This window comes from Tyto alba, unplaced genomic scaffold (genome assembly GCF_018691265.1).
Source record: "Tyto alba isolate M040663 unplaced genomic scaffold, T.alba_DEE_v4.0 Super-Scaffold_1000006, whole genome shotgun sequence".
Classification (NCBI taxonomy): Eukaryota; Metazoa; Chordata; class Aves; order Strigiformes; family Tytonidae; genus Tyto; species Tyto alba.
Window position 1 is genome coordinate 19930244 of NW_024881272.1, and position 15794 is coordinate 19946037.

Here is a 15794-nt window from a genome sequence, read left to right on the forward strand (position 1 = left end):
CATCAAGAAAGACTGAAATATGATTTCTTAATTTGAATCTCCATCTGTGGTTATTTATTATAAGTGTTAAAAGTCTCTGTAGGATACATATGGCAAATGAGTCATTTCTTGAACTTCCACATTTTCTAAGGTTCTGGGATTTTTTTTTTTTTCTTCCCTATGTTTTAATGTTGTATTAAGGAGTATTTTTGCATTTAATAGGTACTTGCAGATGTCTCGTATGAATTAAGAACATTATTAAGAATGGAAATCTTTAGAAAACCAAGAGAATTGAAATAGAGAAATTGGTAACACTTCCCAAGCTACCTTACATCTACTTCTATAGAACTTCTGTCTTAATGCACATGGCAACATGTTGCAAGATAATTTTTTGATATGTGAGTCACTAATGCTTTTCAGTTTTTTGATATCATTTTATCAGTGTAAAGACAGCTTATTGAAACCAACAATGCTTATTTCTTTTATCTATAAGTTTCTACAAATCTTCAGAAAATTCTGAGTGTTATTACTACCTTTTGGGCCAAACCTAAGTGTCAATAGGCTTTATATCAGTCCCTGAAGAAAAAGATGATGGCTTGTCAGTCTTTTACTTTTTGGTAAGGTATTTCCATTATCCAGAGTTGACACTGACACTATAATGATCTGAGGGGGGAGGGAATAGTCGTATTTTCCCAGAAGAGGGCTGGAGTCTTCATGAAGATAGAGTTTGTTTGTTTTATTTGGAAAGATGCATATAAATTGTCAAAGTTAGGAAAATTCATTGCAAGTGCCATAGTATATGTATTGGAGGATATTAGCTGGGTTATGTTCTTCCCTTGTGAACTTCAGTATATTTAGCCTCAGATTCACTTTTATTTTCTACACATCTAGGAAACTATTTGGGGCCATTTGACTTCTGGCAGTAGGATTCAAATGTCCCTTATTAAGACAAGAAACTCATTAAAGCACCATTAATGCTTGCCTAAAACCTTGCCAGAACTCTTGCAACTACTCCTTTTGCAGACATTACGAGCTTCCTTTAAAGCTTACTGGAACCAATGAACCTTTTAAATATTAATATTTAAAGTACTAATGTATTTTAAATTTAGAATGGAATTTATTGATGTCTACTACACTGATGGGTCAGAGAATCATCTGTAATTGAGAATGGGTACAGGAGAAAAAAATGCTGTGACATACTGAAGTGGTCAACCTTTGAGTCTCTTGAGTATTAGAGCAAATCTTCCTGTTCTGCTGTAGCACCCCTCTTGGAACCAGAAGCTCTTTCAGATCAGGAGGTTCCATAGTGCCTCAGTCAACTGGATACTCTTCTTTGTGGTGGTGGGTGCAGGAACCTACAGGTTCTGTAGAGGGTAAAGTCTTAGCTTTTTGCTTGTTCCCAATGTTCTTCCTTCCCTTCTCTCTTAAATGCTCATACAGCTGTACAAAATAGTTTTAAAATACTACCACATTAATTTATACTCATTCATTGACATTTTTGCCCTTGCCCTGAATTCCATGCACCAGGAAACAAGCTCTAACATAATGGTGTAAATTTTTGGTTTTGTGTTTTAAAGGACGAAATCAGGCATAACGGTTCTTGACTTCAAAATCGGTTTTAAACAGAATACAAGGTCTCCAAAATGAAGAACAGTGTATACAGTTTTAATATTTCTTTTACCAGTGTTAAAAATATAACTAAAATAGTTAAAAATTAGCATTAATAATGAAAGAAATACAAAAGAAAACAGCATTCTGATTTAGGACTCACTTTTCACTTTCCGTTCTGTGGAGTGAGTGGCATGACAATTCTCATTTACGCTTCTGTTTGGTTTTGGAAGGATTCCAGATTGAAGTCTGATATGCACCACTGCTCAAATGCACCTTAGATGGCTACATTACAGCTAATTGATAGAAAAACTGATTGCCTATAAGGATAAAAGTGCTTTGTGCTGCAGTTCAGAAGCTGTTTCTGGCCAACAGTAGTAACAGAGTACTAACAGTCACTCTTAAGAAGAAAGAAAGACTAAATCTACTTTTCATATGTGATAAATGCTACAGAAAGAATTGACTGGGGCGTGGGCTTCACAGTTAGACACAGAGATGTGTTGACAAGTTTATTTTCATCCTTGCTTAGTAGCAAAATGCTAAATATATTCTTCTTTGGTTACATTAAAATATGTTTCCTTCCAACCTTGTCCTTGGGTTGACATGTGTTTGTTTTATTTTTAGCACTTGAAAACCAGCACAGTAATATCCCTACAGGGTGCAGTGGAAGCACTGGAGTAGAGCATGAGAAAATGAAATCAGATGATTAATACTGAATTTATGCAGGTGAAGAGGCAATGATTTAGATACTGCTTATGAACACAAAAAGAGTGGACTGACAGGGCACAAGATTGTGAGATTTGACAGGGAAGTTGCTCTTATTTGCTTGTTCAGAATGGACTTCTTGAAAAATACAGAATAGAACTATGTGATGGAAGTTTGTATTTTCTGTGCTTTTGTGGGTGTTTGTCATGTGTTTAGTGTTCATAGAACATGAAATTTCTGTGAATTTGTTACATTGTTTTATCCTCCCAAGCTTATCTTGGCATGGGGGATGGGAGAACTGTGCTAAAACACTTTATATGAATTATTGATGGAAGAGATCTGTAAGATGTGCAATTTATTCACCCAGGAAAAAAAAAACCCTTTTTATTAAATTTTATTTCATGAGGTTTTTTAGAGGGATGTAACATTATCCTAAATTTTTATATTTATGTCAACCTGAAACCTTTAAAGGTCTATAAATTACTAGTGTGAATTAACAATTAGGCATTAATTTGAATAAAAGATTTTTTGCTTAAAAATGAACAAGAGTGATGTGAGAACATAACTTTGGTACATTTTGTACCATTTTTAAAATGGAAGCATATACTGAAAAGAATGTTTCTGAGGATGGAGAGGGTATATTTGGTAAGTAAAATGAAGCATCACTGTATGATGAGACAGGAATCAGTGCTGTTTTGGACTGTTGCAAGATCTTTAGTAGAGTTGGGAATCTTGTAGGATATTGACTCAGAGCAGCATTCATAAGTGAAGGAATAGAAGAAAAATAAGGGAACAATACAGAGTTAGATTTGAAATTCTGGACACCAGTTGAGAAATGATGCAGTTAATGACCCCAAGCTGTTGCTTAAAAAAAGCCTATATATTTCCTCTGTTTCCTATAGGTAGGAAGAGAAAATGAAAGGACATTGTGGCCTTTCCGCCAAAAGTAACACTCAGGAATACAAACACATACAGGGAGCAAGTCTTTGATATTTTCTGAGAAATCATTATTTCTTGAGAAATAAATGTGCTTGCAATATTGTCTGTGGGATTTCATTGTAGTGTTTTTCCTTACTGATTTGTGTAAAAGGAAGAACCATACTACTTATGAACTGGGGAAAATGGCAACTAACTGGTAGAGCTGTTGACTTTTCAGAACCTTATTTCTTTGTTCTTATGGTGCAGATATGCTCATTTGTTTGATTTTCTATTTAACTTGAGCGGGACATTCTCTGTGGTTCAGAGAGAGCACATACTCTTACAATTTGTAAACTAAGGGAGGAGGAAGTAAGAGGAAATTTCTTTTATGTATATTGTAGTCTTTGCACATTCAGCTCCCAGCTTCATTCTTTCTACCTGATTCCTGAAGGATGGCAGTACAGCTGGTAGGACTACAAACACTTTATGTGAATGTATCCTTCTCCATCTCACTAGAATCTGACTCTCCAGATATTCTCAATACTTTTTCTTTGTGGGACAGGTCTGACAGTGGTGGTGCAGTTGGTCTTGTCTGGCCCATGCAATGGGCCTGACTGCTGTAAAACTGACACACAAGAGAATGGAGTAGTTTCCTCCAGAGTTGTTTTTTTTTTTTTTTTTTTTTTTTTTTCCCCCCCTCCTGTGAGGAGAAATAACCCATTTGAACAAAATAATTTTTAATAATTTTGCAAACTATTTATTGTCAGATGGCCTCCATGGTCCACAGTCCATGCTTATTAAAATGTACTGAGCTGTCAGATCAGACCAATCTTTTCTTAATGAAAAAGAAAAATAAGATGACAAAGAAAAGTCATCTTGTCAAATGATGTCAGAAAACAATTTCTCATTGATATGATTGACATAGTAAAATAAAACAACCAAGTTTAAGAATTGTGAATGGTTTCAAACTACAGAAAGAATTATCCCAGGAAAGGAACTAACATTTCACTTTCCATCACTTAAGATTTGATTTGGTTTAAAAATTGGTCTATAAGGTTGTAATCCTGGCCTTACTGCAATCAAGTTAGTTTGATTTCAGAACCTGAATTCAAAGGCTGGAAGAGAATCATAACCATTTTTATTATAGCAAATTATGAACTATTCATCTTCTTTAGCTTATTTCTCTGCTACTATTATATGTTGCTGTCATCCTGACCACTTGTTGTGGTTTGGGCCTGATCGGCAACCCCCGCAGCTAATCACCCTCCCTTCCCCCTCCCCGCCTGGGAATGGGGGAGGGAAGTAGAGGGGTGAAGGGAGACTCGCAGGCTGAGATAGGAACAGTTTAATAATGGCAATAAAACGAGAACAATAACGATGCTAGGGGGAAAACAAAAAGAAATATATAAACAGGCAATGTACAGCGTAATTGCTCACCACCCACTAACCAATCCCCAGCCCGTTCCCGGCCAGCGACCCCGAGATACCAAGATCCCGCAATCGCAATCCCGGAAGCGAGAGAGAGAGAGAGAGAGCTCCTTCCCAACCATCCCTCCTGTATATAGTGAGCATGACGTTCCATAATATGGAATATTTCACTGGCCAGTTAGGGTCAGGTGCTGTGGCCGTGCTCCCTCCCTGCTCCCTGTGCCCTTGCGCACGGGCAGGACGTGGGGAGTCGGAGAGTCCTTGAAGCCTCGGTAGCAGCTGAAAACATCAGTGTACTATCAGCATTTTTCCCATACCAAACCCAAAGCTAAATCCAAAACACAGCACTCATCTAATCCCTGAAAAGGAATATTAACTCTATTTCAGCCCAAACCAAGACACCACTTAATTCTACATTTGGAGAAATCGTTGTTCTGGTTACAGTACCTCATGTCTCTGGTATAACTCCTTCCCAGTCACTGAGTCATTTTCTGTTTTTAGATTTTACTTCTCTTTATCATTATGGCTAAATCCTACTGACTTTCTGCCCACAGCTCTTGTCACACTCTAAGTGGGAAATGATGCATTATTTTCTTATAACATGTATCATGCCTTTCTCTTTTCACCCAACACACAGGGAGAAAATACCTAGAAGGGGTTAAGAAAGAGATCTAAAAAGTACCAGGGATAGGATAAATGGGAAGGAGCTGCTGCAGTGGCATGTCTCTCCCTGGTGTACCAGCACTGTCTGAAACTGTATCAGCTGTCAATTACTGATAGAAAAATCTCTTTCCAGAGGGCTGAATCTTCATATAATTTCAGCAATGCAACACTAGTGGTAAGTGATTTCATTTTGCTACTTCTACTGAAGAATTATTTTAAATCTGTTTCTGTATCAGTAGGAGGTCCTGGTATGACTGTTTATTCTGCAGTATGTAATCTTGTCAGTTAAATACATTATAAATAAACATTTTGCACTCTTATCAGTAATTTGTATGCAGAAGAATTTGGTATATCATCCTGCCACATGGTGCTACTAAGTTGTGTTTTTTTTTTTTTCCTTCCCCTACCATTGCTCTCTATTGTAGACTGTTAATTGAAGTACATTGTCTTTAGTTTGAATACTTATGCGTTCTATCCACCACATAAATTTTGGAATGAGTTATTTTTTTAGGGTTCTTGCAACTTTTCTCCATTTTTATGCTCTTTCTGATCCATTCTTGATCTCCCAGTTTATCTTTCATTATAATAGAGAAATGGATTCAGGAGCATCTTCTGAATACAGTAAGTCTAGATCCATTAGTTAGACAAAATATGCTTTTGGAGAACAGCATGAAGGTTTTTCTGTAGTGATATATGTATACATCACCTGCACAGTAATTTCTGTTTCTGAACCTGTGAATCCTACGTAAGCTATAAAATATGAAGCACTGTGTCTAGACAGCCAAGCAGTTCTGAAAGTGATTCTTGAATCTTATAATCCTTGTCAAGAAATAGAGAAGTTCAGAGGCAAGTCAGTAATCTCTACTGTGACAAAGGTTTGATTTAGATGGACTGTAGTTTTTGACCTGGATGAGATATGGGTTGGTCTTGTTACCAAATCTGTCTTAATTATATTCTTGAACTGTGCCACCAGAAGGATTGTTGTGGAACTGAAACACTATGATATAAACTTCACAAAAGTCAACAGGAATGTCTATTTTTACTTCACTGGGCTACAGAGCATATCTTATTACGTATGGCTTGATCTCACTTACACTGTAGACTTGAGACAAATGTACTTTGTGTACATTTCTTCCAAATGGTGGAACTGGGAAATTTCCTGGAGAAAAGCTCTTTCTTGCTTTGAGCAATCTAAGGAGCATAAACAATTGGGAAGAATTTTCATGTTTTTGAAATAATATTGAGAGTTCTGTAACAATAACCAACTATGAATCCCAGTTTATTCTCTATTTCTTTCTGTTTGGTTTATCAATGGACTTCTTCATTCTCATTTGTACTAACACTTTGCATTAAACATTTACTGAAAGATTTATTCTTCCGGTGAATAGGTGTGTTGTAACTTTTCCATACCTTTGAATTTATAAATGCATTTGGCTCAGTTTGGTGCATTTCTTTTTTCCTTATCTGTGGTTATCAGATAAATATAATACTCCCTGGCTACAAAAAATTCTTCTGTAGTATGGAGGGTGTGATATGTCTGTGAGTCAGAAGCACAAAACAATAAACATTGTAATTTTCAGCCTAAGTTAATATGATGATTAAAAAAAGGACTATGTGGATCAGTTCTCAGTCATGTTTCATTTTGGGTGTTGGTGGTGTGTGTTGCTATAACATAATAAGAAATTAATGTATTTGTTTCTTTTGAATATTTGAAAACCAGTTAACTTTGCTGCCAGCATGTATTTGAGTGTATAAGTTTATGCCTTTCTGCTTCACTAAGAATGCACACTTTAAAAATATAAGATTAAGCAAGTGAAAACTCAAACTGAGCACTGCTAAATTAATTGAATATCACACTGCTTTAGCCTCTGGCTGAGGACTTTTATTTCAGTACATTTCTCAAGGATAGCTCTTAACCAACACACAATGGCTTTTTTTCTTTTTTGTTTTTTTTAACCCAGAGTAACCAACCAAACACACACTCCAGAGCCAATTGCTTTTAGGTGTTACTTTTTGGGAGTTGACTATGATGGATGAGAACAGGACTAACTGTGATATTGTTCTGAACTTGGAACTGTGCAGCTGCTGTGATTAAAGTAATAAAGGCAAATAGGTGTGCTTAGGGCAGTTATCTCCTCAGATTTTGGAGTTATTTTAAACTACGTTAAAAGCTACTATGCTAATGTCACTATGGTCTCTGTTGCTCAGAGGCAATGTATGATTACTTAATAAATAAACTGTTTAATACTACAGGGTTGGAGCAGTAATGCTGTACTTATCATTCAGAAAGTACATTATTCTGATCCCGTGACTTCAAGTGTAGCCTGGTATATTAGTTTTGGTAGGTTATTCTCATGCTTTGTTCTTTTAAGCAAAAAGTAGAGCTAGTGAGTATGAAGTCTGATGCACTTAATTTTTCTTTCTTGTTTTGGTTATTCAAAGTATTCAATTTAGGGTCAATGTTTAAAGCATGTTATTTTTCTAGGCTTTCTGACTACATACTGTATTTCTCTACAGGTGAGCAGTATATACACAAAATAATCTTGTTGTAGGATACTGGAGTCTCATCTCATTACTGATGAGGATAGTGATTCTCTTTAGATCCCCTACAATGGACAAAAATAGCGTGACACAGAGCATTTGGAGTCAATCCAGCCTTTTAAAGGATTTTTTATAAATTGGGTCAATTCCAGTTCGAGAAGCTCCTGAGGACTCGCATCCTTTTGAAACTGCTGATTTTCTCCTGCTTTCATTTACAAAAATATTTTCAAATCAGTGGTACCCCACCAAGCCCCAAATACTAAGCTGTGGAGAGGAAGGCATGTTTTTGCTGAAATGTTCTGTAGCTGCTGGAGTTTCTGGCTGGCTTTATCAGCTATTTGTAAAATATTACTAGCACTGAGTGTTTGTTGGAGTAGTCCTAATGATACTGTAGGCCAACTATGAATATTTCTGACTTCCATTTATTCTTTACAGAGTAGAAGAATGTGGCACAGTCATTGAAATATTAGAGGTCTACCGACCCTCATACAAGCATACGAGTACTCCCAGTGAAGCTCAGCAAGTTGATCTGTAGTGGGAAGTGTCAGTATAATGTGATAAACAGTTTGGTGATCATGTAAGAGCACCTTTCTTGTACTTTCACGGTCAAGAAGACTTTAAATAGATGTTTCTTGTGAGTGCACTTGGTAGCTTATTCGAGGCCTGCTTTTTGTTTAACATGTACACATCAGGTGCTGAAACCGCAGGCTAATGTCTGCCAATTTATATTTCAGGCTGCTGTGGAAGTGTCATCTTTGTTGCTAAACTAGAGAACATTGCTATGTGGAAGCATGTAAATTAGGATGATGTAATCCTCAGAGTCATTGTGGGCCATGTGTGATAACTGCGGTCCATGTCTAGAGATGCTGAAGTAGTTCTATGAATTGTAGACCTGTAAATAGGAGACAAAATGGGTCAGACTTCATGTGGAGATAAGATGTGGTTCTTGCAATACACAGAGGTCTGTAGAAATGATTTTAACCATATATGTGTTCTTGTATCCCTGAACTTGAGGCTGTTTTCATACCAAGCCAATGCCACCAACTTGAAGCAAGGGAGGCAGAATTTGATGTGAGGGGGAACCTTCTAAAGATATCCTTTTTTCTTTTTTCCCTTTATTCCCCAAGATCCTTAGTAAATCTCTTCACAGGAGTATTTATAATAGAACGAATCATTGCAAATGTATCGGTTTCATTAAAGGATTGGTGCTTTTTCTGTTATACTAAGACAACTATGCTGAGATAAGTAAAATGTTCAATTGTCCTGTCTTGTAGACCCCTAAGATCATTAACTCTTGCTAGAGAAATAAATCTTTTAAGAAGTGAATGACAGAAAAAGAAATGAATAGTTTAATTCCAGCAGTAATTAGTGTGTGGTGTACACAATTTAAAATACCCTGTAGTACGTGTTGGTGCATGTTGACATGCTGTATTGAAGAGCATGTATGGCACACTGCAGTGTCAAAAGCAGAGCAGAGATGTTTCCACAGGTGCCACAACTCAATTCCTCTCCTAACTCTCTCTTGTTTACCCTTTCCCCTACCAAAACCACACTGTTAATGTCAGACTTCAATGTTGCTATTACACATAATCATTATTGCACCTTATCATCTCTGTTTCTTTCATTAGTGGCCATGACTGTCTCACCACAAAGAGCGTTGGCCCTTAATGCATGGCAGTCTGGCAGTCGGCACGGTTTTCTGCATTCATGGTCCCCAAGAAAAATCAGAGAAGGTTTCTTCAGCTGTTTTTTGCTTCATTTGAGGTGACGGGTCCAGCCCTCCTATGGGCAGTAGGTATCATGCCACTCAGCTTGCAGAGCTGATGTGGCCAATGCACTCTAATGTAGTGTATGTTTCTGGGCTGAAAATGCCTAGGTCACTCCAACACTATTTTAAATAAAGGTGGAATGATTGTTGGTGTTGCTGAGGTAGGTAGTTAGGATAAATAGTGATGGTTTTCCATTTAGCAGAGTTCAGTGGAACTTACTGTGATCAGGGGCTAGGAATGCTTTCTGTTCTGCTGACAGATTTATGGTGTTATCAACACTTAATGAAGTGGTGAACAGTACTAAAAGACCTATGCATTGTCTATGCTTTTTTGCTGACAGAGAGTAGAACATTAAAGCTGATATTAGCAGCAAGTGATGCAGGTATCAGGTATATATTTTCTGAAATTAAGATTTTACTGTATAAAAAGCATGTTTACACTTTGGGTTGTTTGGGCTATTTTTAAAATATTTTTCCTTGCTATTTTGAATGCTAAATGATGTTTATTAAAAATTCCCTGTATTTTATTTACGAATCATTGATTTGTAAGTCATACAGGTTCTTTGCACTTGCCAATTAATATATTTCCTGTGTTTTACTAAACAAGAAAGAGGCTCAAGCCTTGTCCTTTTTATTGTAGTCTTTTAATTCTGTCTCACTTTCTTTGATGGCCCTCTCTTTCAATATTCAGAACATAACGATGGAACTCCATAATACTCAATTTGCTAACTGTCTGAAATATGTTATCACATTAGAAAGGGCTTTTGAAGGGTGAGAATGAGCCAACAGATAGTCACATTGTGTGCTCTGTGATGAAAGACACTTTGGAGGTCATTTTTTAAAGAGAAAATCAATCTTCAGCTCTGAAAGCTTTGACATTGATTTACATTTGGCCAAGGATCTGAAGTTTCCTTTTGGAAAATGGATGAACACAAAAAGAAGCAATATTGCTTCAAGACAACACTGAAAAGAAAAAAATTATTACTTTTGTGTCCAATTCTGATCTCTGTATATTGTGAGTAGGAAATTATTAATTCCTATGAAACTCTTATGTTGTGACACTTCCACCATCTTAACACCTTCTAATACATTTCCTGTTTTCTGAATCAGGGATATATACTTGCCATGTCATAGACCTTTTGTGATAATAAATAATGAAAAAACTCAACTGAAAGCTGGGTAGTGCAAAGTCAGGAAAGACCAAAAGAAAATCTCCCATGAACTGAGACCACAAAGCCCCTGGGGCTCTGTGCTGACGTGCGTGGCTGAGCCTCAGAGCTGGCACTGAAGGGTCATCTTCTGGCCAGACTCCAACCATTTAAGATAACGCACCTTTTATGTTCTCCAGCAAAAGATACAGGTTTACAACTGTGACGCAGATGCTATTCTGCATTGTGTTTTAAAGGTAGACTGGAAGGGTCAGGATAGTTTATGCTTTCAGGCAGTGTAAAATTACATTTACTATGAAAGGTGTGTTGCGGAAGTCTAAGACTGATTCTAGGGCCTTTACTGATTGGGGTTTCAAATGGGAAATGACAATTGTAAGGTTAAACTCACACAAAAGTAACTGTAATTTATGGATTCAGAAGCAGAGTTCTGTTACCTTAGCTTGGTTTGGTCATTTTGGTAGTTCAGAGAAATTTTGCAAATTTTATAAATGCTGGCCATTTGGATAAACTACTTCAGAGAATTGTTTTACAGAACTGCATGATTCAAAGAAGTTTTAAATTGTGTAAATCTTGCTGTTTGTATTCTTGTGTAGCTTGTAGCTGTCTGTTTAGCAAATCAAACACCTGAGAACTCTGTACATTGACTTTATCTGAAAGAACTGCTGAATAAACATCTCATCTCATTTGATGGTGAGAGCAAGGGGTGTTGAAATTAATAGATTTCATTTGACTTAAGAATATTTTGAACCAAACCCTGATGTGTATGCATTTTTAAGCAGCTGACAGATAGCCTTTTAAAAACAAGCTTATCACTTTGACACACTGAGCCTCAAAATGAGGATTGCTTTTTGCATTTAGAATTTCTCTGTAGGAGTGAGAACTTGCCACCAAATTGTTCTTTTAGCATGTTACCATAAAACTGCTTGCTTGCTTGTAGCAGGAACACTTCAAAATACATTTTGTCAAGACACATGTTAGAAAAAATTGTGAAGGGGTATGAGGCTTTTAATTCTGCAATTTAATTACTGCAAATTGTTATTACCTTGCTATTTGAGGGTGGTACTGAAAAACACATTTTTGTTTATTATTATTTCTGTTAATGTCTTCATCTCATTTTAAATCTGCATTTTATAGCTTAATTCCAGATCAACAGTAGTATAGTTTTCTATAACTGTAATAAACAGCAGACCCCTCACTATGGTATATCCAGACTCTCACACTCCAAGATCTAAGGGAGCAAAAAAATTATTTAACTTTAGATTGAAAAAAAGACCCCCAGAACTGAGATGTCTGCTAGGTCAGCGCTCTGATTCACTTCTTTCTTTTTCATGTTTCTGTGTAATTTTTTCTATTTTAATTTTCCAGCTGATCGGGGAGTGGGAATTGCAGTGCTGTGATGCTGTCCTTCTGTCCCTATGGTCATCTGCCAAGTTCTATAACTGTATCTTCAGTGTGTCTCCATTTCAGAGTGGAAGCTCCATATGTCAGGAGCTTTGTGGATTTCTTCCCAGCTATTGAGCATTTCCAGACACTTTTGACAGCACTGAGTAAATTGCACTAATGGGCTCAGAGGAAAGAGATCTGCTAGTATTAAAATCTATTCTAAAATATTCCACTGTTGGTGAGTGATTACTTGTCTGTACACAAAGAATGCAGGAAATTAAAATAAAACTGACAATCCAGTTTTTGTAGCATTTCACCTAGGTAAATAAGATGACACTTAAGAAATGTTAGTTGTCCTTGAGAGGTCTTGTCATATGTGCCATGGCTTAAGATCTGAAGTCACATTTTCAGTTCATATATGTAAAGTTTAAGCACATGCAGAGCCCGTGGAGCTTTTCAAGCTGGTCACCAGTAGTGTCACAATAGCTAGAAGCAAGAAAGAGGTTCACATTAAAAACAGTGCGTTGAGTGATACAGCATTGTCCCAGCTTTGGAACATGGAGTATTTTGCTAGTAGATGTTTCTACCATTGTTAATGCTTAAATGTATTAGATTAAATCTATTTAAAATATGCATATGCAGTCTAGTCTCATTTTGTTAGATTACATGGTAGTGGTTTCATAGTTACTGGTATGATCCAAGTTTGCTTGAAGAATCTCACTGACTTGAATGTTCTTTGGAATAGATTCTCAAGTTGCACCACTGTATTCTAAGTTTTAATTTGACTCCCTTTTATCTGTTGTGATCTGGTGAATTCAACCTTTTGCTGGGATACTTTGGAAAAAAAAAAAAAAAAGAGTTTGATGCCATGCAATTCCTATTTAGAGATTAAAAAATAACCTTTTCAGCTCCACAATGCATCAGTATGTAAAGTCAAGGACCATGAAAGGCAGAGGCCACTTGTGAGCAGTATGGAGCAATTAACTTGGGTAATAAGAGAGGGATTTGTTCAAAAATATTTCTGTATAATTTAGGCCAGAAGAATATTTTTCAGGCAATTTACTAACTTCTTACGACACAATTTGTGTAACAGCAAAAAAACCTCTTAATTTTTAATTTTCTACAACATATCGCAACTTGTTATCAAGGAAACATGGATCATCCTGTTAACTATGAAACAAACCCCTTCTTCCCACTGCCCCCTGTTCTTCACCCAGACACCCTCGTACCTTGCTTAGACTGTTCCTTTAGATGGATTCAAGCATCTGCTTTGGTCCCTGTCTGTGTGCAACACTTATGTCTCCAGAAAGAGTACCCTACCTCTGCTGTCCCTGGGGGAAAGAAGTTCCTTCCCTCCACCCCATGCTCCCCACCCCCCCTTCTTTTTTCTCTTATGTCTCTTTCTAGGACAGGATTGTGTGCAGTGTATCTTTCTTGCTGTCTCTCTCACACCTTTGTCAGGAAACAGTAAAGATAACATCTGATCTTTTTTTTTTTTTTTTTTTTTTTTTTTTTTCCCCCTCTGGAACACTTCTACTCAAAGAGCTTGCTTGTATAAGAGTGTGCTCACCTGAGGACAGTGCATTCATTTCTTCTTCACAAGTCTTTCTCCATTTATAGGTTAACCATTTTGAATCAGTATAAGTGAGCAACAAGCCTTCACCAATTTGTTTGTATCATGATTTCAGGAGAGAAATGGTACATACAGCAGGAACTACAATCCTTCTCTGAGTGTGAATTTAGAGATTCCCAATTGCTGATTTACCAAGGTTAAGCAAGCTCTTTCAATTCCAGTTTGGAAATATACTACTTTCTTCCATGTTATTGTGATCTCTTAGATCTTTTCAGGTAGGTTACTAAAGAGATATGCCTCTACATTGTTGTAGCTGAACGCAGGTTATAGGTTATGCTTATTTTATAAGTAAAAACTTGTCACAGTTATAAAGACTGACTAAGCATGTGATGTAAACATAACCTGACCATGCTGCTGCCGTTACTGTTGCATGATCCGGTGGGCCCTGCAATAAGCTTTGCCCTGGAACTGGCAATTCCATCGGGGTGACAGAGGCTGCTCGCAAACCAGTCTGCGCTGCAAGCCTTTTTCTTCAGCATGCCTGAGACAGCAGTGCTCTGATCTGGGAGTAGGGCAGGGTAATAATAACAAATCAAGAGATGTGAGCTAGAAAAATGTGCCTGGGGAGGACCTGGGTTAGAGAATGAAGCAACTCTGGGATGATTTCTGCTGTACAGAAGTCAAAAAGAGGAAAGATGTGTGGGAGCTTGTGACTGCCAGGGCCTGTGGCATTGCGGTGTTGTACCTCAGTGCTGTCAGTATGTATCCCTCTCCTTCCAGCTCCCTCTCCTCAGCAACAGTCCTTCATTTATTGCTTTCTCAGATGTATTCCTGTCTCTCCCAAGTGACCCATTCCCCCAGTTAGAGATGTGCTCATCTTGGGATGATTGCAGCTTCCTCAGTATTCTGGTTTTAGGTTTTCTTGCTGCGCAAATGGAACTTCTCATGGTACTGCACTGGGGATATACCAAGCATGGAGGTCTAAGCAGGGCCAAGTCTACTGCTCCCATGGTTTAGCCTGAAACTCACAGCTAGTGCTCTGGGTAACGTGTTCCCCTAGATGAGATGCTGTACCTCTCATCTGTCACTTGAGATGATGGGAAGAAAAACTGAGACTCTCCAATTTAATTGGACCCATATTTGCCCTTTGGAAGGAGATGGGTCCAGCAGGAACAAAGGGAAGGACTGCATCCTATGTAAAATATTTTTGAAAGCTACTAATTTGGAACTGCTGCTGTTTTGATATTTGGTGAAATGGTCGTTTGGAGATAGGTCAGTTAAGTGAAGCAATTGTAAAACAATTTTATATTATTATATACAAGCTCAAGGCAGAATACAGTTTAACTTTATTGGTATAGGACAGTGATTGTGAAAATCCTAGAGTAAGTTTGAATACAGAGTACAGCAAAGCTCCATTTTGTCTTTGAAGAATTAGATTTAAATGAGGATTTGACGAATAGACTGCATGTGTCTTTGTAACAAGATTTGACATCATTAGAGGAGTGTATGCTTCGGCTCTGATAAAAATTATATCATCTGTAATCTTGTCAAGAAAAGAGTTACTTCAACGATCACTTTGCAGGCGTTTTTGTGAGAGTTGGTCCAATTTCTTTGTTGTCCATATAGACAAACTACTACTTGTCCATAGGATACTCTAAAGGTGACCATAAATCTTCACCATCAACTCATGTATGTATGCTAACAAGTTGACTGGTTGAAAGTCTTGGACCTTGAGTGTTGGTGATTTTCTATTTAATCCTTAAAGAGTATGCTCTCAGAAGAGTAGAATAGTTTCTATATAAAGGAAAACAGTAATTCAACAACATAGTGCAGTTTGGAGCTTTGTGGTTCACCTTCAGAATACAATGTGTTATAGTAACTTTGGGCAGATATTTTTCTGTGTCTAACCTGAATGAAAGCTCTGTGACTGCTTAGTTTTTATTACCATATCATAGCTTGTAAATCATGCTGTGTTAGTAAGGGCTGACGTTATTCACATGGAAATACTAGTCATCTTGACATTCTTCCAAATTTGTTAAAAGTTTTTAGCTAGTACAGC

The 15794-nt window shown here is 37.2% G+C and overlaps 1 protein-coding gene across 8 annotated transcripts in view; it reads left to right on the forward strand.

The window, feature by feature from the left end:
- The window catches only part of TTLL7 (tubulin tyrosine ligase like 7), a 75551-nt gene that overhangs the window by 2423 nt on the left and 57334 nt on the right, over positions 1 to 15794 (forward strand). For 5 of the 8 annotated variants that reach the window (XR_006166901.1, XM_042806898.1, XM_042806864.1 and 2 more), the window contains one exon: positions 5276 to 5476. The exons of 1 other annotated variant lie outside the window; for it this stretch is intronic. The gene's annotated coding sequence lies outside the window, so the exon portion shown is untranslated. Of the gene's footprint in view, positions 1 to 5275; positions 5477 to 12156; positions 12401 to 13934; positions 14011 to 15794 lie in introns of those variants that run through there. 2 more of the 8 variants (XM_033000529.2, XM_033000530.2) reach the window with 2 other exon arrangements.